Source organism: Arachis hypogaea, chromosome 17 (genome assembly GCF_003086295.3).
Source record: "Arachis hypogaea cultivar Tifrunner chromosome 17, arahy.Tifrunner.gnm2.J5K5, whole genome shotgun sequence".
Lineage (NCBI taxonomy): Eukaryota > Viridiplantae > Streptophyta > Magnoliopsida > Fabales > Fabaceae > Arachis > Arachis hypogaea.
Genome location: NC_092052.1, coordinates 110,420,295 through 110,447,263, shown reverse-complemented (window position 1 = coordinate 110,447,263; position 26,969 = coordinate 110,420,295). Strand labels below are relative to the sequence as shown.

The window sequence follows — 26,969 nt, the reverse complement described above, 5'->3', positions numbered from 1 at the left end:
ATACATCACATAATAAGAAAGGGAAAGTAAAACCATGCAATTAATATGAATAAGTGGGTGAAGGATTGAATAATTCACTCAGATTAAGCACAAAATATATCATAAAATATGGGTTTATCAACCTCCCCACACTTAAACAATAGCATGTCCTCATGCTAAGTCCAAGAGTAATGTTAGGTTAAAATGGTGGAATGTCATGCAATGCAATCTAATCTAAATAAAACTACCTAAATGAATGATGCATCATGCAATTCTAATTTTTATTCACTTGAATATAAAACTTGCATGTAGTTGAATTAATTCACATTCTCAAGGAGGTATATATATATATATATATATCCAAGCCTTAGATAGTGATAAAGTGTCTTTACAATTGAGATGGGAGAGAAAAAATATTTTATAAACTTGCAAGACAATTAATAATTTAAGCAGAGATATATGTTAATGAGTTATTGAACCCTCACTGGATTTTGTGTTTACTCTCTAATCACTCAGTGTTTATTGGGTTAATCACTCTATTCTTCTTTTTATTCATTCTTTCTATAACTTTGTTCTTCATCTAACCAATCAACAATTATAGAATATAGACATACCAAAAATAATGAGGTCTTTAGTTAAGGTTGTAATGGGGCCAAGGTAAAGGTAAGGGTATATGTATAAGGCTAAATGAGCTAATAAGTGAATCCTTAATTAGTCTAAGATCTCACCTAACATACATACTTTGTAAAGCAAAGCTTCTTTACCTATTTTCCTATATGTTCCCACTTTTGATGTTACATGCTCATGTTTCAATGTTTATTATTTTTTTATCCTATGTGCATTGCTTTATTTCACATTTGGGGAATTCTTTTGTGTCCCCTTTATTCAACTACTGAAAAATAACACTTTTTTTTAATGCACGTGGTAATTCAATTGTTTTGATTTCACATGAGCATGCTTCCCAAAATTTTTATTTGAATTATTTTATTCTTTTCAACTTTTCTACCTTTTTTATTTTTATCATCCATGTTCCCAATAGGTTTCCCACATGTAAACCATACACAATTTCTATCTTAAGCTAACTAAGGATTCAACTTGGGATTTTATTTTGTTTTTCTGCTTATGGCTAGTAATGTGGTTTATAGAATAAAAGGGGATTTAAAGGCTCAAGGGGGCTAACAAGGGTGATGTAAAAGGTAAGATATTTTGGGATAAGTGAGCTAAAAATCAAACAATGGCCTCAATCACTCTCTTGGTATGTAATTATATTCTATAATCAGACATATAGATTAAAACAAAGTAAAGAACAACAGAATTAAAAAGAAGGGCGGAACACACAGGAATAAAATATTATGGTTTGAATGTAACCCTACAATTAAGCTCAAAACTCACACGCTGTGTGTTCTCTAGCTCAAAAATCATTTATCAGTTATGTATGTCATGCAGGTTTAGTTAAAAATTTCCATTATTCTCAATGTAAAACTTAAGGTGGCTTTAAAGTTCTAGTGTTTCTCCTTGATGAAATGTTGTTAACTAACTAACATGTAATGCTATATATACAAGGTGTGTGGATTGTTTCTATTATGTTCAAGTCCCTAGTTTACTTCCTTTTTATATTTTTCAATTTAAACTAAGCTATCTTATGCTAAAAAAAAGGGTAAACTATACTAATTAATCCACAATTTCTATAACTAATAAGTTAGAATTGCAACTAAAACTAAAAAGCTAAAATATGAACTAAAGTGCAACATAGAATAAATATATAAAAATAGCAATATATATAAGTACTGAGAAAATAAAAATAAAAATACAAAAAAGTAGCAAAATAAATAAAAAGAGTATGTAGTGGTTCACCAAAAAAAAGAACGCCAGAGATGGCGACCTCCCCATACTTAAAATGTAGCATCGTCCCTGATGCTCACTCAAGCAGGGTGTGAAGGGGTGTCATCACTGGAAGGACGGGTAGCTAGAGTCTCTGTGGTGGTGGTCTGAGGAGCTGCCTGTGACAGAGGAGGTGCTGACTGGATAGGGATCTCGGGGTCTACAGCCTGAATCTGATGCGGGGTATCCTGCTGGTGTGCTACCTGCTGGGTGCCTGCCTGCTCTGCCTCCTGCTGTGGATGAGTCGCAACCTCGGGCGCATCCGCCTCCTCCTCAGATGCCTCGGATGGTGTGTCAGGCTCGGAGGGGATGTCGCCAGATCGTATCATCAGCTTTAGGTGCTCATAGCGTCGCTTGTTGCGACGCTCCATCTGGTCAAGCCGTCGAAACAGGCGGTGCACTAGATGATAGATGGGCTCTGGGGCAGATGGAGGTGCAGTGGTGGTGGCAGGGGTAGCTGGGGCAGCTGTAGAGGAAGAGGGGTCGGCAGATGGTGTGGCTGTGGCACCAGGAGCAGTGAGGAAAGGAGGTCTGTAGCCCAAAGCCAGAAAGTTCCTACTGTGAGGGATAATCTTCTTGAATTCTGCAGCAGGTGGCTTTTCATCAGCATCCTCCCAAGGCACGTCAGCTCGACGGCCTAGCTGTGTAATCAAATAGGGAAAGGGAAGAGTGCCTCGGACGTGGACCCTGGCCATATAGTACCGGATAAAGCGTGGTAGGTACAGGTCCTTACCCTCCATCACACACTATAGAAGGGTGATCATAGCGGCTGGTATCTCAGTCTCGTGAGTACTCGACATAATGAAGTTGCTAAGTATCTGATGCCATAGCCGAGCCTCATCATTCAAGTAAATTCGCTTGATTCCCTTTGGCATGGTAGTGTTCTGACCTATAATCCAAGGAACGGTCGGGTCAAGGGCTATCCGGGCCTTGACTGCATCCCAATCAAACTTCATGAAGCACATATCCTCCTCAGCTCTTTGATAACCATCCAGCTGATCAGTTTTAGGCAGAAGTTTCAGAACATCTTCAATGGCCTCTTCAGTGACCAGAATTTGCTTCCCTCTAAGGTTCACTGCATCTAGGGAAGTCTTGAAGTAATTGCAGTAGAATTCCCTTACCCAAGATGCATTGACCTCAGTCAGGTTTCTCTCCAGAAAGAACCAGCCTCTCCAGGTATAGGTTCCTGGAGGTTGCAAACACCGGATACTTCTGCTCACAGTATCGGTTTGCAAACTTTACTGGATCATTAGCAGGGAGTAGCTGGTCAGCCTTCTCCTGCGGGGTAAAATTTTTCTTCTGCCAGGAGTCATCGTGCATGATGTCCATGATGGACATGGAGGATTCTCCTCTTTTACGTTTGCCAGTAGTTGCCTTTGCTTTTCCCTTTCTCTGGGAGGCAGACATCCTGAATAATAGAAAATCAGGATATAATAAAAACAGGAAAACAAATAGGCAAATAGTCAAAAGAAACACAAAGTGGCAAAGAAGCAATAGGATAAGGAAAATGAGTTAAGTAAATGTGCATTAAGGATTGTATAGGAGTTAAAAGTTCGAAAGGAAGAATTCACAATCCAAAATGTAATAGAAGGCATGTTAATTAGGAAAAAAAATTATCAGTATGCCATGGTTAGAAGGTTAAAAGAAAGTGAAAAACCAGAAGAGATGTTTTGAAAGGTTAGTTTGGTTAGAATTGAAAAAGAGTTCAGGAAGTTAAAATTAGTGAGTTAGTGCATAAGGATAAGTTTCTAGGTAACAAGCATTCATAATTAGAAGCTACAAGTAACTCATAACCAAACAAGAAAAACAGGTTGATGACAAACATCAAAAATGCAATTTATGAACCAGGAAATCAAAGAGAATAAGAATGCGTGCCCTGGCATTCATGAATTGGTTTGGTGAAATCAAAGGAAAGCACAGTTGAAAATGCCAAAACCAAGACATGAATGGAAACATTTTACATAAATTTGGGCAGCATTCCGACTAAAATTGAATTGTCCCGGAAAATAAACAGCAACAGAATAGTTCATATGAATCAAAAATAAAGCTGCAATTACATATAAGGAATAAGAATCATGAAAAATCAGAGTAAAGAGCAGCATGAAACAAGAAATTACAGCATATGAACAAAACTAACATCACAGCAACAGCAGAATTGCAAAAATAATGAAACAAGAAACACGAACAGCGCAATTAAACAGACCTAAATCCACTAACCACATCCTAGGCTACCTAACAACCTAGAATCCACTACAACATGCATATCTAACTAGCCTAAAGATGAACATAAATAGAAAAATATGAATTAACTACGAATTGATAGAAGGGTGGCATTCGTCGGAACCTGGTAGGCCAAATAAGGAGAGTGGGGCAGAGAGGTGGCTGGGGACGGCAGTGGTAGTGTTCGGCGCGGCGGAGGAGGGTGGCGCGGCGGCGGTGGCTGCTGTTCGGAGGAAGGGAGGGAAAAGGGAGGGAATGGGGGTAGGGGGTAATAGGGGAAGGAAGGGGGGCTGTGGTTGGCGCTGGGCAGTGGTGACAGCGGCACGGTGGTGGTGATCGCGGAGGAGGGCAATGGCAGTGGAGGGAGGAAGAAGAAGGAAGAAGAAGAAAGAGGGGGGAAGGAAGGGGGTGGGTGGCGGCGGTGTCTGGGTGGTCGGTGGGGTGGCGGTCGTTCGGTGATGGTGGCTGGGAGGTGGTGGTGTGATCGGAGAAGAAGAGAGGGAGGAGAGGGGTTTGGGGAGGGGGCGAATGTTAGGGTTCGCGTGACTGGGGGTTATAAATTTGAATCCACGCGATCGCGTGGTTGGGCTGAAATGGTGGTTGACGCGATCGCGTGAGTGGCGCGATCGCATGGAATAGCTAAAAGAGTGAATGATGCGATCGCATCGCTGGAAATTATGCTAAACGCACGAATCCAGCGTCGTTTCAGCACAACTCTCTGTCTCCTTTTGGGGTGTTGTGCAATCCATGCGACGCGATCGCGTCGCTCACGCTGTCGCGTGGGATTGATGTTGTGCAAGTGACGCGATCGCATCAGGGACGTGATCGCGTGGGCCGTTTGTGCGAAACGCACAATGGCCGCACGATTCCAGCCTAACTTTCTGGACGTTGGGTCTTTATGCCGATCTCCAGATCACGCGGCCGCGTGAATGACGCGGTCGCGTAGGAAGTGTATTTCGTAACTTGACGCGATCGCTTGATTGATGCGGTCGCATCACGCACCCTTTTTTATGCAATATGCAGAATGCAATGATTAATATGAATGCAATGCAAAACTTCCAGGTTCAATATAATAAAATAAAATAAAACTTGAAAACAAATAAAACTAAATAAAAAAATTGAAAAAGGAAGATCATACCATGGTGGGTTGTCTCCCACCTAGCACTTTTAGTTAAAGTCCTTAAGTTGGACATTGGATGAGCTTCCTGTTATGGCGGCTTATGCTTAAATTCATCCAGAAATCTCCACCAATGCTTGGAATGCCAATAGCCTCCGGGGTCCCAAACTTAGCTTTTAAATCCGCCTTCGTCTTGATCTATATTTTTCCATCCGGGCGGTTTAGAAATTAGATTCTCACCAGAATGACCAAACGTTTTTCGAGATCCATTTGATAGATCATGATGCCAATCCGCACACTTCGAGTCGAAGCGTGGAACCTTATTGAACCTTGTGCACCAGCTCTGAGTACAAGCCATTTTCCTTTTACTCTTAAAGCCGCAGAGAGCTCTAAGCTGGCCATCTGTTTCAAGCAAACCATATTCAAGTGGAAAAACACAGTTAAAGGTTAAGGATTGTACCCACTTGAAACTTGTATTGGGTGGTAATGGCCTTGGGATAGGTGGTTCCAGTGGTTCTGTGAGTTCTACTCCCTTGTGCTCTTCTGTGAATTTCTCCACTTCTTTGCAAGATTCTTCAAACATATCCATGTCCTGATCAAAGCCATCTATGTCTTCCTCATCACTTAAGTCATAGACTAGAGGTTGAGAGAAATCTACCTCCGTATCATCTTCGTAGTCACATGGGGAAGATCCTTCGATCTCAGAGAATTCACTTGCGGATGCAAGTTCATTACTAGAAGAACTTGACTTGAGATTATCATCATCAAGGAAACTTGCTTCTTGGGTTATTCTGTCTAGTTCTTCATGAAGGACTTGCTCTGGGGATTGCGCACAATCCTCCTTAGCATCAATTGTAACATCCTTGAATGCTCCACAACTCTGGATTTCCAGGGAAGTTCAGCGTCTCCTAAGTCTTCAACCAACTCTTCTTCTTTAACAATGACAGCTTCTTCTACTTGTTCCAGTACGAAGCCATGCTCTGTCTTGTCCATTGGAGTTTCTAGTATCTCCTTCATGCTATGCTCTTCGTTAGATTGTCCACATGGGGCTGTGGGAGGTTCTTGAATGTTCAAACGCCTAGAAGATAATTGACTTACTGCTTGCTCCAGTTGATGAAGGGTTGTTTGAAGTCGAGCCACTGTTTCCTTGAGGCGAACCTCTGATTCTCGGGGTGATATATTTGGATATGGTGCATGGGGAAGTGGTGATGTTTGGGAGTAATTTGATTGGAATCGGGGTAAATGAGGATCATACGGTGGTGAATGGTGAAAAAGAACTTGTGAGTGTGGTGGTTCGGAGTTATGTTGAGAGGATGGTCTATAAGCACAGGGTGGGGCTTGTTGGTAATTACAAGGTTGTCCATCACGTCTATTTGCTTGGTATGCATTGTAGAATGGTCTTTGTCCATGATATCTTGGAGGGTGTTGTTGCCTAAAGGGTTGATCAGATCCTCTTGGCTCCATCCAACTTTGATTGGTCTGACCTTGATGCATGTTCCTATTATAACTTCCATTCCTTTCAATAACATTAGAACCAAACTCGAAGCGAAAAGGGTGAGAATTCATAGTGGCTAATAAAAATAAAAGGGGAAAATAAAGACAAATAACAAGTAAAAAAAAATATTTACAATAACCAATAATAAGGCACACGATTGCAGTTCCCCGGCAACGGCGCCATTTTGACGTCAGGATTTTTGCCAGTAAAGAATTTTATAAAAGAACAGTCGCGTTGTAGATATAGTCTCTAAACCAACAGAAATTCCTTCGTACAAACGTTTTGGTTGTCACAAGTAACTAACCCCTAAATAAATTGATAACCGAAGTATTCAAACCTCGGGTCGTCTTCTCAAGGAACTGCAGGGAAGTATGTTCTTATTATTGGTTATGGAGATTGTAAATTGGGGTTTTGAAAATGAGGAGCAAATGGTTTAATTAGCAATTAAAGTAAATGAAGAACAAGTAATTTAAATGGCAAGTAAAATAAATAAATGACTGTAAATAAACTTTTGGCAAGGTATGAGAAATTGGAGGTCCTATCCTAGTTATCCTTATCAATGATGATGAGAATTGAATCTTAATTCCACTTTGTTAACCTTTACTAAGATAAAGGAAGGTCAAGGGATTAATTGATTAGATCTTCGGATCCTATTTATTTCCTAAGAAAAGATTGGGATTATTGAAGTTCAATTTAATTAACAAAGATAACAATTATCAATCATGTTTGAGTTTGATAACTCCTGAGTTACTAATTTCTTAACCAAGACCAAAAGGAGAAAAGTAAATCTACTGGAATAAAAATGTCTTCAGATTGGGAACAATAGCAACATAAATAAAATAAAGCAATATTAAACTAAAATACCTCAAATAACATTAATTCAAAAGAATAATCTGTAACATGGAAGAATTCATAAATTAAATTGCGAAAGTAAATAAAAGGGAATATTGAACCTGATAAAGAGATAATCCTGAAAGCGAATAAAATCCTAATTCTAAATCCTAATCCTAAAGAGAGAAGAGAGAGGAGAGAACCTCTCTCAAAACTAAATCTCAATCATGGAAAACTAACTAAAGTGGAGTCTCTTTGAATGGATGCATCCCCCCACTTCATAACCTCTGGTCTATGCCTTCTGAACTTGGGTTTGGGCCAAAAAGGGCTTCAGAATTCGCTGGGAGCATTTTCTACAATTTCTGGTGCGTGGCCTCTGTCACGTGTCCGCGTGGGTCACGCGGTCGCGTCATTCAGAGTTTTCCTTGGCACGCGGTCGCGTCAGTCATGCGACCGCGTCATATGTGTTTCGCTCGAGGTGCGCAATAGCGTCAGTCACGCGTTCGCGTCGCGCTCTCTTTGCACTGGCATGCGGCCGCGTCGTCCATGCGATCGCGTGGCTGTCAGTTTCTTCACAAATTCCGTTTTATGCTTTCCTTCCATTTTTGTATGTTTCCTTTCCATCCTTTGAGTTATTCCTGCCTTAGAAGATCTGAAACTACTCAACACACTAATCACGGCATCGAATGGAAATAAAGGTAATTAAAATAATTAATTTTAAAGCATAGGAAACATGTTTTTCACATACATCACATAATAAGGAACGGAAAGTAAAACCATGCAATTAATATGAATAAGTGGGTGAAGGATTGAATAAATCACTCAGATTAAGCACAAAATATATCATAAAATATGGGTTTATCAGAGTTCATTTGCGGATGTAGATTTATCACTAGGAGGACTTGATGCATGATTCTCATCACCACGGGAACTTACTTCTTGATCTATCACATCCAAGTCTTCATAAGGAATATGCCATGGAGGTTGTGCACTGGCCTTCTTGACATCAATTTCACTCTTATTGCAGGGGTACTTTACAATTTTAGATTCCCATGGAGGTTCAGTATCTCCTAAATCTTTAACCACTTCTTCCTCTGCAACTGTTATGGCTTCCTCCACTTGTTCCAATACAAAGCCATGTTCCTCATTGTCCACCAGAGTTTCTAGTGTCTCTTTCATGCTACGCTCTTCTTTTGATTCTCCACATGTAGCCATGGGAGTACTTTGAGTGCTCAGATGTTTGGAAGCTAATCGATTTACTATCTCGGTAAAGGCAGTCGCGAATTCTAGTACTCCCTGTTTCATCTCTCTTTGCCCTTGAAGAAGAACACCAATAGTATCATGCATTGAAGGTTGAGGTGGATGTGAGGGCTCATTATTTGGGAGGAAAAGTTCATGATAAGAGGGTGGTTCATTACTCTCCATCTTTTCCACTTGCACAACATACTTCAATTCCTTGCTCTCAAATTGAGATTCCTTAGCCATGAAAGCTTCGGGTGCTGTTTGGTTTATCGCTCGGTCTAATTGATGCAGGGTTGCTTGAAATCGATCCATTATTTCCTTGAGACGATCCCTTGACTCTTGTTCTGCTCGGATATCATAAGTAGGATCATAAGGCTCTTGGATTGATGGATATGGATGTGGTGTATATGGAGGTGGTGGTCCTTGGGAGTAACTGGGTTGGAATTGGAGTGGATCTATGTATGGCTCATATGGCTCATAGGGTGGTTGATATGGTAGATAAAGGTTAGAATCATGTGATGATGTTTGGTAGTAGGGGGCTTGTGAGTATGGTGTTTCAGAGTTGTGTTGAGGAGGCGGTTCATAATCATATGGTGGGCCTTGTTGGTAACTACAAGGGGGTCCACCATATCCATCATCTTGGTACGCTCCCTAGAATGGCTCTTGACTATAGTAATTTGGTGGAGGTTGGTTATCACGAAAGGGTCCACCATAACTATTGTCTCGGCATGCATTGTGGAATGGTCTTTGTCTGTGCTACTGTGGAAGGTGTTATTGCCGAAAGGGTTGATCAGATCCTCATGGCTCCTTCCATCTCTGATTGTTTTGACCTTGATGCATGTTCCTGTTATAATTTCCATTCCTTGCAACAACATTGGAACTAAACTCAAAGCGATGGGGTGATAACTCATAGCAACTAATAAAAATTAAAAACAAAAATAAAATCAAATAAACAAGCAAAATAAAATATTTACAATAACCAATAATAAGGCACACATTTGTAATTCCCCGGCAACGGCGCCATTTTGACGAACGAAACTCTCGCGTGATCTAGAATTTTCACAAATAAATTCCCGTTGTAAGTATAGCTTCTAGACCGACAAGAATTCCTTTCGTACAAAAACTTGGTTGTCACAAGTAACAAAACCCAATAAAATTTATAACCGAAGTATTTAAACCTCGGGTCGTCTTCTCAAGAAATTACAGGGAAGTATGATTTATTATTGGTTATGAAAAATTGTATGTTTTTGGGTTTTTATAATAAGGACCAAGTAATTTAAATGACAAGAAAAATAAATAAATAATTATAAAAATCTCTTGGCAAGGTATGAGAAATTGAAGTCCTATCAATCAACAGGTGAGTTTGATAACTCAAGTGTTGCTAATTACTTAACCAAAGTCAAAAGGAGAAAATATCTTAAATTAAATTGAAATCATCATAAATAAAACAATCATTAATATGAAATACCTCAAATTGCATTTAAACATAAATTCAAATCCTAACATGGAAAGTTTGTAAATCAATAATGAAAAGATAAATGACAATTAAAGTAATGGAATAAATAAAAGTAGAAAATAAAACTAAGGAATATTGAACCTGTGATTGAAGAGATCATAGCTTAAACATAATAGAAATCCTAAATCCTAATTCTAAGAGAGAGGAGAGAGTCTCTCCCTCTAAAAACTACATCTAAAATCTAAAATTATGTATGTGAATGTTGTATGAATTGTTTCATGAATGGATGTATTCCCCCACTTTTTAGCCTCTAATCTGTGTTCTCTGGGCCAAAAACTGGGTCAGAATCAGCCCAGAAATCTCTCCTAGTGATTTCTGGTACGTATAGGTCGCGGCAAAGTGACGTGGAAGCGTCGTCCACGCGTTCGCGTGGATTGCATTTTTGCCAGGTCACGCGTCCGCGTGATCCACGCGTTTGCGTCACCTGGCTTCGGAGCAGCTATGAAAAATTATATATCGTTGTGAAGCCCCAAACGTTAGCTTTCCAACGCAACTGAAACAGCGTCATTTGGACCTCTGTAGCTCAAGTTATGGTCGATTTAGTACCAAGAGGTCAGGCTGGACAGCTTTAGCAATTCCTTCAGTTTCTTGTATTTCTTTCACTTTTGCATGCTTCCTTTCCATCCTCTAAGTTATCTCTACCCTGTAATCTCTGAAAACACTTAACACACATATCAAGGCATCGAATGGTAATAAGAGAGGATTAAACATAGCAAATTAAGACCAAAGAAACATATTTTCAATCATAGCACAAAATCAGGAAGGAAAAAGTAAAACCATGCAAATAGTATGAATAAGTGGGTAAAGAGTTGATAAAAACCACTCAATTGAGCATAAGATAAATCATGAAATAGTGGTTTATCAATCCGCTCTAGTCACTTAAGTGTATAGGGTTGATTCACTCAATTCTCCTCTAATCATGCTTTCCAAGATTTGTTTTTCTTCTAACAATCAACAATTATTCAATGCATGCATACATTCATCATGAGGACTTATTCATAGGTTGTAATGGGGCTAGGGTAAAGGTAAGTGACGTGGCAGAAATTGGCGAGTCAAGAATTGTTGTAAATATGCGTTGCAAGTATAGTTCTTAACCAACCAGAAATCTGCTTATCAATTTAGAAAGGTTGTCACAAAAATTAAAATTAAAATACTGGGAGTATGAATCCCAGGTCGTCTCCCAACGAGTTGCAGAAAGGTGTGCTATTTTATTAATCAGATATTTTCAGAAAGAGTTTGAGTTGAATAAATAGGAAATTAAATTGGGGAAATTAAGTAATTTAAATAAAAGCCTTGACTGGGAGTAGATTAGTTGGAAGCCCTATTCTTGTTGCAGTACTCTCAAGATTAATTGATAATTGAAGGTCATTCTGTTTAGTTATCCCTTACTAAGTAAGGGAAAGTCAAACAAGTTGGAATGATGTTTCTACTCACAAGTCCCAATCCGCTTACTTGGAAGGACTGGCGTTAGTGACTAGAGAGCCATCCAACAGTAAACCCAATTACAATCTCTCTTTTGAGTATTCCAACTCAAGGGTTCCTTTCAATCAACTCCCCATCAAGTTAGGGAACTACTCGCTCATTGTGAATATGGAACACATAACATAGGAAAGGGAACTAATGAAAGACATGATAAATAAAACTCAAAGGAATCAATTAAAAATAAAAGTAACTCTTGTATTAATAAATTCTAAAATAATTCAATAATAAAATTGAGTAAATTAAAGGACATGGAAGAGTAAAGCCAAGTAAAGAAAACGAACTAGAATGATGAAGTCTTGATGAGGTAATAACTTTTCTCAATATCCCAATGCAAAGAGCAATCGAAATAAAAATCCTAAGAACTATGAATGTGTAGAGAGAAAAACCTAGAGGAGGAGTAAAACTAGATCTAAAAACTAAAAACTGTGTAGAATGAATGTTGTTTTTGGTTTCTGCATGTTCTCTGGCTCTAATCTGCTTTCTGGGCCGAAAACTGGGTCAAAACAGGGCCCAAAATTGCCCCCAGTGAATTCTGCAGATTATGCAGATCGCGCATGTCACGCGATCGCGTCATTCATGCGGACGCGTCATGCGGCGTTTTGCTTTGCCACGCGGGCGCATTGTCTACGCCTCCGCGTCACTTGTGCTATTCCAATCCGCGCGGTCGCGTGAGCCATGCGGCCGCGTTACTTCTCGCTGGTCATCTCCTTAATTTCTTGTGTTCCTTTTATTTTTGCAAGCTTCCTTTCCAATATCCAACTCATTCACGCCCTATAAAGCCTGAAACACTTAACACACAGATCACGGCATCGAATGGAATAAAGGAGAATTAAAATACATAATTAAAATTCTCTAGGAAGCAAGTTTTCAATCATGTAATAATTTTAGGAAGGAAATATAAATGCATGCTAATCATATGAATAAGTGGGTAAAGATCATGATAAAACCACACAATTAAACACATTATAAACCATAAAATAGTGGTTTATCAGTAAGGATGCATATGGTTAAGTGAGCTTGAAATTTGTATCTTTGCTTAGCCTAAGCTCTTACCTAACACATGTAACAACCTATACAATTCTAATACACAACCTAGCTACCCATGATTCCCACTTTTTTCACATACTCATGCATTCTCTTTAATCATTCCATATGCATTGATTTTTTATTGAACTTTACTTTGGGGCATTTTTGTCCCCTTTTTATTTCTTTTTCTCTTTTTTTTTTCTATATATTTTTTTTCTTTTATGTATATATATGTTCTTTTTCTTTTTTCTTTATCATTTTTTTTCTAAAATATATACAAACATATCAATGCATATGGTTTTAGATATGGTGCATGAATATGTACCCAATTTCCAATATTTGTAACAAAAATAAAAATTACACTTTTACCTCAACCAATGTCCCAAGTTTCCCATACCCAAATGATACATACCCTCACTAGCTTAAGCTAATCAAAGATCCAAATCAAAGACATTTATTGTTTTTCACTTAGGGGTATTGATGTGCTAACATTAAGAACAAAAGAGATTAAATAGGCTCAAAATTGACTAACAATGGTTGATGAAAGGTAGGTTATTTGGGTAAGTGAGCTAAATGAAATGATGGCCTCAATCATACAAATGCATATATACATGGAATAATGGACATATAGAATCAAACAAATCAAAGATTACAATCATAGAAAGAGAACAATACACACAAGAATGGAAAATAAGTGGTTATAAGATGTAACCACACAATTGGGCTAAAAACTCACATGCTTGTGTTCTTAGCTCAAAAACCATGTTCCAAAATACATTCTTCAAGCAAGTTTGTCACAAAAAAAAAAATTCAATTGGTAGGTGCCCTAAAAACAATTTTTCTTGGAAAAGAAATCATCACCCTAACCAAGTAGTCCTAACATAAAAAGAAATGATAAAATATGTATAAATTCTAACTAACATGCAACCTATCATGCAATGCAACAACTAACTAGTAAAGGAAATTAAGAATTGGTGTTGAAAAAAAGAAATTATTACCCATGGAGATCGGTCGGACAACCTCCCCACACTTAAAAATTTGCACCATCCTCGGTGCATGCAAAGAAGAGCAAGGTGGATGGGTTGCTACAATTGATGAGCTCCTTCGAAAGGTTATGCGGATAAACTTGTTTGTTACCCCATTTGAAGCTTATCCTTTCCCTCTTGGTGGCCAATCTTAAAAGGAAAGAATATAGCCAAATAAGAGCTAATAGAACACATAGGCGGGGGCTAATGCCAAATAAGAGCATGGTTCTCTACTACATGGTAGCTACAACATGTGAGTGAGAAAATAATATAGCCACAGGACATATCAACTAATACTTGATGCAAGAGGAAAGTCAAAGCATAAGTGAATAACATGAAGAGCATGTCGAGCATCAAGTTCAAACAAGAAAGAGTGGGTCATGAAAGACATGTAAGCTCATATCAATGCACAAAGGGTACAAGGATCATCAAAGGTTAAGCATTGAATTAGAAATTTCATTACCCATCAATATCAAATAAGTCTAGAAGCACCAAGATTAACCAAGAAATTCTCAACAATTGAGTAAGAGCATTCAACACCATTATTAAAATAAGAAACTCAAAAAAAAATAAAGTAAAAACAGGCTATAAAAACAAAATGAAAATGCAAAGAATAAAAGTATGCGAATGCAATGAACAAAAGAAAATGGAAGATGAGAAAAAAAACTCTTTTTTTTTTGCGACGCGGACGCGTCATGCACGCGTGCGCGTGGGCGGGCAGGCTGGACAAGCGACGCATACGCGCATAGCATGCATACGCGTGGATGTGAAGATGGCGACCGACGCGTACGCGTCATGCACGCTTGCGCATGGGTCACAGGCACAGAATAGGCACAAACTGGGCATAACTCTCTGGTTTTAGTACCAGGAGTTGTGAAACCATGCTGACGCGCGCACGCACAGCACGCTTGCACGCGGATGCTCTTTTTTTTTTTTAAAGAAGCTTAGAACAAAAACAGGGCACTTTCCTAATCTACAAGCATTCTAAAACAATCACAAATCAAATTTAGCAACAAATCTTTAGTTTTTTGAAAAATTTTCAAATACAAAACGAACAAAACTTATACCTCAAGCAAAATGCAATTTAACAACAACTAAACTAATCGAAACAAACTAAGAAGCAACCAATCAATCAAAGCAAAATGTATAAGAGTATAGAAAATAACCAAAACTACCTACAATGGCAACTCCAATCACTTATTAACCAAATCTAAAAGAGAGTGGAAAGAGTTTACCATGGTGGGGTGTCTCCCACTTAGCACTTTTAGTTTAAGTCCTTAAGTTGGACATTTGGAAGGCTCCTTGTTATGGTGGCTTATGCTTGTACTCATCTTGAAACCTCCACCAATGCTTGGACTTCAAGTAAGCTCCAAAATTCAAAACCAATGGCACCAAGTTTTGATGAAGTTCCACACAAGCTAAGCGCTTCCAAATTGATCTTCATCTATTCCTGGATCCCAAATCTTGTTTCTACACCCATCTTCAAGTTGATCATCACAATCCCAATTGGGTGAGAAGTGATCCGAATTCTCAAGTAAACACCAAAGCATCTTCCTAGACCGCTTTAGTTGAGAACTATACCAACCATTGCACTTAGACTTTGAGTTTCCAACCATAAGGAACCTTGATTGGCATTTCCACCCACTAATAAATTCTCTTTTGCTCTTAACCCCACAAAGAGCTCTAAGTTACCCAAACGTCTCAATCAAACTATATTCAAGTGGGAAAGTAAAGATTAGAGATAAGAATTTTACCCACTTGAATATTATGTTGGATGGTGACTTAGGAAGGGACGTCTTCAATGGTCTTGTAAGTTCCATTCCCTTGTGCTCTTCTTTGAATACCTCCACCTCTTGGCAAGCTTCTTCCACCTTCACCTCTTGACAAGACTCTTCATGTCCAATTACTTCCTCACCAACCTCTTGTAGCTCTTCTCCATTCTTCATATCACAACTTGGAGGTAATGTGAAACTTGTCTCAACACCCACCTCAATTTCAAGAGGAGAAGATTCCTCAAATACCAAAGGATCATGTGTTGGTGTGGGCTCATCTCCAAGAGGAATATTTCTTATTTGTTCACCTTCTTCCAATTCTTCATCATTCATTATATGCTTAGGAGGTTGCGCATTATCCTCCTCAACACCAAATTCAAGCTCATTGGAAGAAGGTTCAACAACATCCACAAAATCATCAACAATGTCACTTGGTGTGGAATTGTTCTCAAACTTGGAAACCACCTCTTGTTCAACTTTGCCTAGCTCTTCAACCACTTCTTCTTCATTAACAATCTCTTCACTCTCCGCTTGTTGCAAGACATACCCCATCTCCTTGTCCTCATGTTGAGATTCTAAAATCTCCTTCATGCTCATTTCTTCGGTTGATTTCTCACATTCATCCGTGGAGATACTTTGCTTGTTGCATGAGTCCCATGAGTCCAAGTTGGCTTTAATTTTGACAAGGTTAGCCTCGATAGCTTCATAATTCCTTTGGGCTTCCTCTTGCTCCTTTTGACGGATTATTGCTTGAAGCCGATCCATTGCTTCCTTGAGACGATCTATTGGCTCTTGGATGGATGGATATGGGTGTTCTTCCATGGAGGATTGTGGTGGAAAGAAAAATTCATTATGTGGTTGAAAGTTATTATATAGGGGAGGTGATTCATCTTGGTGATAATATGGAGGTGGTGGTTCTTGAGGGTATTAGTGGTGGAATTGGGGTGGTTCTTCATATGGTTCATATGGTTCACAATGTGATTGGTATCGTAGATATGGGTTGGGATCATATGGAGGTGTTTGGTGAAAAGGGGCTTGTGAGTAAGGTGGTGCAAAATTATGTTGAGGAGGTGGTTCATAATTAAGCATATGGTGGTGGTTGTTGACAATCACAATAAGGGTCACCACATCCATTAGATTGATATGCATTAGGATGAGAGTTATACCCATAAGAATCTAGAGGTTGTTGTTGCCAAGAAGGGTGATCAATCCCTTGAGGCTCCTCCCACCTTTGATTGTTCCATCCTTAATGCATATTGTCATTATAGCTCCCATTCCCTACAACATAATTTGAGACAAACTCATAGCCAAAGTGAGGATGAGAATTCATAGTAACAAGAGAAAGTAAAAACAAATACTAGTAAAAACCAATAAAAACTAACTCCTAAAACAAGCAAAAACTAGCAAAGAAGCATATTAACATATATACAATAGCCAATAACACAACACCATTGCAACTCCCCGGTAACGGCGCCATTTTGATAGAGAGATTTGTCGTGTCGGCCTAGAATTTCTCTTCTAGAAATAAGAACTTCGTTGTAAGCATAATTCTAAACCAACAAACAATTTCCACATCAAAAATTTGAGTTGTCACAAGTACAAACCCCAAATAAGAATTAACCGAAGTATTTAAACCTCGGGTCGTCTCACAAGGAATTGCAATGAAGTGTTTAATTATTGGCTATGGAGGGACAAAGGGGGTTTGATTTTATATTTTTGCAAGAAAATAAATGGCAAGAAAAATTAAATGACAAGAAAGTAAAATGATAAGAACTAATAAAATAAAGGAAAAGTACTCTTGGCTAGACATAGGTAATTGAGATCACCATCCTTGTCTACAAACCAAATATTGATAATTATGAGGAACCAAGCTCATTAAGTATACTTCTATACTTGAAGTATATCAAATGGCTTAATCAACATCAACCCATAAGTCCCAACTTATCTACTAATTAGATTAGTAGTGGGTTAGTGTCAATGGGTATCAAATTGATCACCAAGGGTTCTCAAATCACTAATTCAATAAGACCCAATGACTCAAGGTCACTCAATTCCTTTGGCCTAGGCCAAGAGTCAAGAAGACTACTCAAGAACTAAAGGAAACATTATATCAAACACCTAAAGTGCAAGAAAAGTAAACATTACCACATACCAAAATTAACAAGATCCATAACTATCATCAACAAGAAATCAACAATAACAATGGAGGTGACATAAAAGAGACATAGAAACAAGAAATTACATTAAAGAAAATCAAGATCCAACAATGGTTCATCAACATAAAAAGAGAGTAAAACAAGAAATCAACAAGAGAAACTAAGAAGATTGAGACAATAGAACACTAAAATATAATGAGAACTAAAACCAAAACAAGAATTGAAAGAGAAATTTGAGAGTGATTAACCTAACTTTACCCTAATTGCTATCCTAAATCTAGAGAGAGGAGAGAGCATCTCCCTCTAGAATTCTATCCTAAAACATGATAAAAACTAAACTATGACTACTTGGTTCATTCTCCTCTCAATTCTTGAGTTCAATAGCATCAGAAATGAGTTGGATTAGACCCAAAATAAGCTAGAAATCGCCCCCAATGAGTTGCTTAAAGTAGACCCACGCTGCTCCATCGGCGTGCACACGTATAGTGCACGTGCGCATCCATAGAGGTCAGGAAAATATAGAAAATTTTATATTATTTTGAAGTCCCAGATGTTATCTTTCCAACGCAACTGGAACCGCCTCATTTGGACCTCTGTAGCTCAAGTTATGGTCGATTGAGTGCGAAGATGTCAGGCTTGACAGCTTTACGGTTCCTTCATTTCTTCATGAGTTCTCCCACTTGCATGCTTTTCTCCTCACTTCTTTCATCCAATACTTGCCTTATGAACCTGAAATCATTCAACAAACATATCAAGGCATCGAATGGAATTAAAGTGAATTGAATTTAGCTATTTTAAGGCCTAAAAACCATGTTTTCACATTTAAGCACAAATCAAGGGAGAATTGCAAAACCATACTATTTCATTGAATAAATATGGGAAAAGGTGATAAAATCCCCCAAATTAAGTACAAGATAAACAACAAAATTGGGGTTTATCAGAGTTCTTCAGCCCAGGCTCCTTTCGCGTCTTGCAACCTTTTTTTTCACCCTGCCAGTATGACTTTGTTGGCTGCCTCGGCTTGTCCATTTGCTTGTGGGTGTTCTACCGAGGTGAACTGATGCTTGATTTTCATACTGGCTACCAGGTTTTTGAAGGTTGAATCGGTGAACTGAGTACCATTATCAATGGTAATGGAGTGAGATACCCTATACCTTGTGATAATGTTCTTTTAGAGGAACTTCCGACCTCTTTGGGCGGTGATAGTGGCCAAAGATTTTGCCTCGATCCACTTCGTGAAGTAGTCTACCCCTACTATTAGGTATTTTACTTGTCCATGCGCTTGGGGAAAGGGTCATAATAAGTTCAATCCCCATTTTGCGAAAGGCCATGGAGAAGTTATACTAATGAGTTCCTCGGGGGGAGTGACGTGGAAGTTTGCATGCATTTGGCATGGCTGGCACTTTTTCACGAATTCTGTGGCATCTTTCTGCAAGGTCGGCCAGTAGAACCCAGCTCGGGTTACTTTCTTAGCTAACGACCTGGCTCCGAGATGATTTCCGCAGATACCATTGTGGACCTCCTCTAAGACTTCTACTGTCCTTGAGGTTGGGACGCACTTTAATAATGGTGTTGATATCCCCCTTTTATAGAGAATATTTTTTACCAAAGTGTAGTTTTGTGCTTCCCTTCAGATTTTCTTGGCCTCTTTTACCTCCTTGGGTGTGATGTCAAATTTTAGGTATTCGATTATCGGGTTCATCCATCCGAGGTCTAATCCAGAAATTTCAAGGACATCTTGCTTGGCCTCTGTTTTTATCACAGAGGGCTCTTGGAGAGTTTCTTGGATCAGGCTTCTATTATTTCCCCCTGGCTTGGTACTCGCTAACTTGGAGAGGGCATCTGCTCTGCTATTGAGATCCCGAGTTATGTGTTTGACCTCAGTTTCTGTGAAGCGCCTAAGATACTCTAAGATTTTGTCCAGGTACCTTTTCATATTGGGGTATTTGGCCTGATACTCTCCATTTATTTGGGAGGTCACCACCTGAGAGTCGCTGAATACCACTACTTTTGTTGCACCGACTTCTTCTGCCAGCTTTAACCCTGCAATCAAGGCTTCATATTCTGCCTGATTGTTAGAAGCTGGAAAGTCAAATTTGAGGGAGACTTCTATTTGCGTTCCCCCCCCCCTGATTGACTAATATTATGCCCGCACCGCTTCCCATTTTATTTGAGGATCCATCTACATATAATTCCCATGTAGTGGATTCTTCCTCTTGGTCTCTTGCATATTCTGCTATGAAGTCGGTGAAGCATTGGGCTTTGATTGCAGTCCGAGTTTCGTACTGTAAGTCGAACTCGGATAGCTCTATTTCCCATTAAACCATTCTACCCGCAATATCCGTCTTTTGGAGGATTTGCTTCATGGGTTGGTTTGTTCGAACCTTTATTGTATGAGCTTGAAAATAAGGCCGTAACCTTCGAGAAGCTACTATTAAGGCATACGCAAACTTCTCTAGTTTTTGATACCTTAATTCAGGGCCTTGTAGGACTTTGCTGGTGAAATATACAGGATGTTGTCTGACCTCATCTTCCCGTATTAGAGCCGATGCTACGGCTTTGTCTGTTACGGACAAATACGGGAGAAGTTCCTACCCAACTTTAGGTTGGGTCAAGATGGGAGGTTGGCTTAAAAACCTTTTGAATTCCTGGAATGCTTCTTCGCACTCAGGAGTCCACTCGAACTAGCATCCTTTTCTTAGTAGAGAGAAGAGTGTTAGGGATCTCAATGCTGATCCCGCCAAGAACCTGGAGAGGGCGGCAAGTCAGCCATTCAGTTGCTGGACCTCTTTTAAGCAAGTCGGCTTTTTCATTTCTAGTACTGCTTTACACTTGTCGGGATTAGCTTCGATTCCCCTTTGTGTAAGCATGAATCCTAGAAATTTTCCTTCCTCCACCGCGAAGGTGCATTTTGCGGGATTTAGTCTCATCCCAGGTATCCTTATGGTGTTGAAAACTTGCGAAAGGTCAGCTAAGAGGTCGGCCTCCTCCTTGGTTTTTACTAGCATGTCGTCTATGTAGACTTCCATTAAATTTCCAAGGTGAGGAGCAAACACCTTATTCATCAGCCTTTGGTATGTGGCTCCAGCATTTTTTAACCTAAAAGGCATAACCACGTAGCAATAGTTTGCCCTAGGCGTGATGAATGAGGTTTTCTCTTGATCCGGCTTGTACATTGGGATTTGATTATATCCCGAGTATGCATCTATAAACAACAAGTATCGATACCCTGAGCTGGAGTCTACTAGGGTATCAATGCTTGGCAGTGGATATGGGTCTTTGGAACATGCCTTATTCAGGTCGGTGTAATCAACGCACATCCTCCACTTGCCGTTTTGTTTTTTTACTAGCACCATATTTGCCAGCCACGCCAGATATTTGACCTCTTTGATGAAGTCGGCTTCTAGGAGGGCTTGCACTTGTTCCTCCACTACTTGAGCTCGAACAGGTCCAAGCTTCCTTCTTCTTTGCTGAACGGTTCGCAAACCAGGGTACACTGATAGCTTGTGCGACATGAGTTCGGGATCTATCCCTGGCATGTCGGAAGCTTTCCAGGTGAAGAGGTCGGAATTATCTTGTAGAAGCCTTATAAGATTTTCCTTCAAATCTTCCTTCAGGTTGGCTCCTATGTTAGTGTTTTTTCCTTCCTCCTTTCCAACCTGTACTTCTTCAGTTTTTCCCCCTGGTTGCGACCGTAGCTCTTCTTTGGCTCTGACTCCGCCGAGCTCTATGGTGTGAACTTCCTTGCCCTTTCCTCTCAGGTTCAGGCTTTTGTTATAGCATTTTCTTTCCAGTTTCTGATCTCCCCTAATGGTTGCTATTCCCTCTAGTGTTGAAAACTTCATGCACAGGTGGGGTGTAGACACCACCGCTCCGAGTCGATTTAGGGTGGTCCTGCCTAGTAGAGCATTATAGGCGGATCCCACATCGACGACTATGAAGTCGATGCTCAGAGTTTTGGATTTTTTCCCTTTTTCCAAAAGTTGTGTGAAGGGGTATGAATCCTAGTGGTTTTATTGGTGTATCCCCCAGTCCATACAGGGTGTCAGGATAAGCTCTTAACTCATTTTCGTCCAACCCCAGCTTATCGAACGTTGGTTTGAAATGGATGTCGGCCGAGCTCCCCTAATCTACTAGGGTTCTGTGAAGATGGGCATTGGCAAGGACCATTGTTATCACTACTGGATCATCATGTCCAGGAATGATTCCTTTCCCATCCTCTTTGGTGAATGAGATGGTGGGAAGGTCGGGAGCTTTGCTCCCGACTTGGTATACTTCCTTCAAGTGCCTTTTGCGAGATGACTTTGTGAGGCCGCCTCCACTGAATCCCCCTGAGATCATATGTATATGTCTTTCCAGAGTTTGTGGTGGTGGATCTCTTCGGTCCTCGTCATCTCGCTTCCTTTTTCCATGATGGTCCGACCTTTCCATGAGATATCTGTCAAGCCGACCTTCTCTTGCCAGCTTTTCTATCACATTTTTAAGGTCGTAACAATCATTCGTTGAGTGACCATATATCTTATGGTACTCACAGTAGTCGCCACAACCCTCCCTCCCCCCCCCCCCGCCCTTTTTGTTTTTGATGGGCCTAGGGGTGGTAGCCTTTCCGTATGGCAAATTTCCTTGTATACATCAACTAGAGAAACTCTTAGAGGAGTATAGGAGTGATATCTCCTAGGCCTTTCGGGGCCGACTTCCTCTTTTTTCTTGGGCTCTCTTTCTTTCTCCTTTGATGAATGAGAGTGCCCAGGTCGCCAGTTCTGCTCTCGCAGTCTGGCGTTTTCCTCCATGTTGATGTACTTCTCAGCTCTTTCCTGCACATCACTCAAGGAGGTCGGGTGCCTTTTTGATATGGACTGGGAGAATGGACCTTCCCTAAGTCCATTTACTAGGCCCATAATTACTGCCTCTATGGGCGGGTCTTAAATCTCCAAGCATGCCTTGTTGAACCTTTTCATGTAGTCCTTCAAAGGTTCTCCGACCTCCTGTTTTACTCCCAGGAGGCTTGGTGTGTGCTTTACCTTGTCCTTTTGGATGGAGAATTGCATCAAGAACTTTCGCGAGAGGTCGTCGAAGCCAGTGACCGACCTTGGAGGAAGACTGTCGAACCACTTCATCGCTGCTTTCGTCAAGGTGGTCGGGAAAGCTTTGCAGCGAGTAGCATCAGAAGCATCAGCTAGGTACATCCGACTTTTGAAGTTACTTAAGTGATGCTTTGGATCTGTGGTCCCGTCGTAGAAGTCCATATCAGGGCTTTTGAAGTTCCTCGAAACTTTAGCCCTCATTATGTCCTCACTAATGGGTCTTCTCCTCCCAAGAGGGAATCTTCTCGGTCGCTACGGGAGCTTCGACTTTTGAGAGTAGATTCCAGCCTTAAGAGCTTTTTCTCTAGCTCTTTTCATCGCTCTATCTCATTCCTCAAGTTCCTCTCCGCCTCTCGCTGTCGTTCTAACTCCTGCTCTAGCTGCTCCAGGCGCCCTTAATGGCCGTGGAACAATCCCATGAAGTCAGTTGCATGGGGTTGTCCTTTTTTTCCTGACTCGCGCCCCTCAGAGGAGTTTGTTTTCGGATTTTTCAATCCGGAGGTGCCTTCTTTGTGTTGATTGGTCACCCCTTGGTGAGTGTCGATGTCGTCATTGTTGTTTGCTCAGAATCGGACGTTGTGTGGCCATCCTGTGGTGACTCATCCGCTATTACTGGTTGATCTCTCGGGTCCCCGACAACGGCACCAATGTTACGGTGGGTAACCGGAGGTCAGTGGGCTGGACTTGTTAGGTTGGCCTAATCGTCAAATGAAAGAAACCTTCGAGTGGGTTCACGCCTAGGAGCCTCCTTCCGACTTACTCACAAGAGAGAATGGGGGGTGGTACCCGCAAAGACACTCCGATACCTAAGTCAGCAAGGGTCTAAGCAAGTTTTAGAGAGTATTGGAACTTAGTGATACCTGAGGAGTGTCAGTGTATTTATAGTGGTGAACCAATAACCACCGTTGAGGTAGTTCCACCTTTTAAGGAGGATAACCGTCCCTTTATCTTATGGAAGTTGAGATATGACTCCTGGAAGTGGGTTGAGATATTTTAGGGGCAGTTATTTATTTAAATGGGTGTTATCTGCCAACTAATCTTTACTCCCGACTTCCTTATACCAAGTCGTGGTTAGATCCGACTTCTTGAGAGAAGGTCGGTGTCGGATGGGGGCCAATCCTTGGATTGGGCCTTTAGCTTGGACCTGGACCTTAGTGTTGGGTCAGGATATGAACACATAGATACATATGTTATTTAACTCATTTTTAATATTTATTTTATAATGGTTGCTGATTTGGTCACTAATTTTTTATAAACACTTATTATAATTGTTTTTGTATATATCTTTTTTTGGTTTAAAGGATATTTTTTATTTATTTTTTATAACTATGTTATGTATACATATATATAAAATTAGTCATCAATATAAAATATATATCGCAAAAGTACAAAATATATGTTAAAAATAAGTTAAAAACATGCATAATCTATTTATATACAAATACATCGTATTTAATTTAGCAAGCAATTTATATATATATATATATATATATATATATATATATATATATAATATTTTTTTATCAATTAAGTTTAGTAAAAAGAAATAAAGAAAAAAGATATACAAAAAGATATGTGAAGAGTGGACTATATAACATTTCTTTTTGTATAATTAGTTTAGCCCATACATTAATTATTTCTCTGCTTCGTCCAACTTATTCTCACTCGTTGAAGTTATATGTATATACTATATAGTAAGTGACTAGCATTTCTTTACATCATACATGACATTTTTTCATGGTTATATATCTTGAGTACAAGGTAAGTATTTAACTTGAAATTCTTCGCATTTTATTTCAAAAAATAAAGAATAGGACAAATTAAACAGCACCTCACTTTTTCCCATTAACATAAAGAAAAGCATTCTCTCTCTATCTAGATTCAATTTCAATTCCAGTCCAGAACCAGGGATTGAGAGCCTGGCCAGTGGCCACATACATACTTATTTGAATTGAATTCAAGAAGCCATTTCCCAAAACGCACTTCCAACGTAACTTTATGTTTTTATCCTAAAAAAGAGAAAAGAATTAAAAGCTTCCAAAATATTTCATATCCAATCACTATAAATCACATCACTCACTCACTATCAGTCTTCAATTCACTCCAGAGAAAAGAAAGCGGAAAATGTCCACTCTTCAACTCAAGCTCCTCTTCCTCAGCTTTGTCTTCTTCCATATTCTTCACTTGGCCACCGTCAATGGTGTTGCAATTCCAACTCAAGGAAAGGGACAATGGCAACTCCTACAACCAAACATTGGCATTGTAGCCATGCACATGCAGCTTCTTCACAACGACCGTGTCGTCATCTTAGACCGCACCGACTTCGGTTTCTCCAACATATCCTTACCCAACGGCACGTGCCGCCATGAACCAACCGAGAGGGCCGTCAAAACAGACTGCACAGCTCACTCAGTCGAATCCATCCACCCACTCTTCGTCCAAACCGACGTCTGGTGCTCCTCCGGCTCGGTTGATTCCTTCGGAAGACTTGTCCAGACGGGCGGCGACAGCGACGGCGAACGCGTTGTAAGGACATTCCACCCTTGCCCTACCTGCAACTGGAACGAACTCCCTAACAGACTTCTGGTGAGAAGATGGTACGCCACCAACCACGTCCTGCCAGGTGGACGCCAGATCATCATCGGAGGAAGAGCTCAGTTCAACTACGAGTTCTTCCCAAAGAAAACCTCCGCTGATTTTAGAACTCACTTCTTGCCTTTTCTGAAGGACACCGCTGACAAACTCCGCGAAGAAGAGAACAACCTCTACCCTTTCGTCTTCCTCAACGTCGACGGCAACCTCTTCATCTTCGCCGACAACCGCGCCATCTTGTTCAACTACAGAAACAACACCGTAATCAGAACCTACCCTACCATTTCTGGCGGGGACCCTAGGTGTTACCCTAGCACAGGCTCCGCAGTGTTGCTTCCCCTCAAGAATCTAGAAGCAGAGTCCCTGGAAGATGAGGTTCTGATCTGCGGTGGTACCACCAGGGGAGCTTTCTTCCGAGCCGGTCAAGGCACGTTTCTCACTGCCTTGAACACATGCGCTCGGATGAAAATCACAGATCAGGACCCAGAATGGGTCATGGAGACCATGCCAGGAGGCAGAGCCATGAACGACATGATCACGCTCCCAAACGGCGACGTTTTGATCATAAACGGAGCATCCGAAGGCTCAGCCGGTTTTGAGTACGCAGTGAACCCGGTTTTTGCGCCTTTCCTTTACAAACCGAATGAACCGGTCGGAAACCGGTTTGAGAAGTTGAATCCGTCCAAGATTGCTTGAATGTATCACTCCACCGCCATCTTGGTCCGCGACGGTAGGATTCTTGTTGGTGGAAGCAACCCGCACGGCAATTACGTGTTCAAAGGAGTGATGTTCCCTACGGAGTTGAGATTTGAATAGTTTTTGCCACCGTACTTGGATGCCCAGTTCTCGCATCTGAGACCATCCATTGTTAGCCCTAATAATCAGAGTTACAGTAATCTCACTTATAACCAGAGCTTCAAGATGCGAATCAGCTTCACAGATGGAACGGTTGCGCCTGATTTGGTGTCCATGCCAATGTACGCGCCGCCGTTTAACACTCACTCGTTCAGCATGAATCAGAGGTTGTTGGAGCTAAAAAATGGAGAATTGAGACACTCCGAGAATTTGACTTTTGAATTTGATGTGAAAATTCCATGTTCTCTCTTTCTTGCACCACCGGGGTTCTATATTCTTTACGCTGTTCATCAAGGAATTCCAAGCGAGGGCATTTGGATCAGATTAATTTGAGAAGAGAATGAAATTTCAACCCAATTATTAAATTAAATTTTCATGCCTTTTTTATGAAAAATATAGGAGTGCATGTAGGCAAGAGTTTTCAATTTTTTCTTTTTTTACTTGATCTCCGTTTTTCTTTTAATTAAATTCAATTATTCTTCTCTAATTTATCGTTCTGCTAATGTGAGAAATGAAATTGATGAGTCCCCATAGTTCATGTTCTAAGTTGAATATGATCAACTCGTGATGCCACGAAAGTTGATAATAGATTTAGGATAGTGTGCATCAAATAAATCATGAGAAGTCTAGCAACTTTTTGTGTTTTATGATCGGCATTAAATCATAAAAAAAGTGAGTAATTTTTTATGAGAAATG

At 40.2% G+C, this 26,969-nt stretch overlaps 1 pseudogene; it reads left to right on the top strand.

Annotated features, from left to right (window-relative positions):
- The first annotated feature begins 24,950 nt into the window (after window positions 1-24,950).
- Window positions 24,951-26,606, top strand: LOC112766246 (aldehyde oxidase GLOX-like; annotated as a pseudogene).
- The last annotated feature ends 363 nt before the right edge of the window (window positions 26,607-26,969 follow it).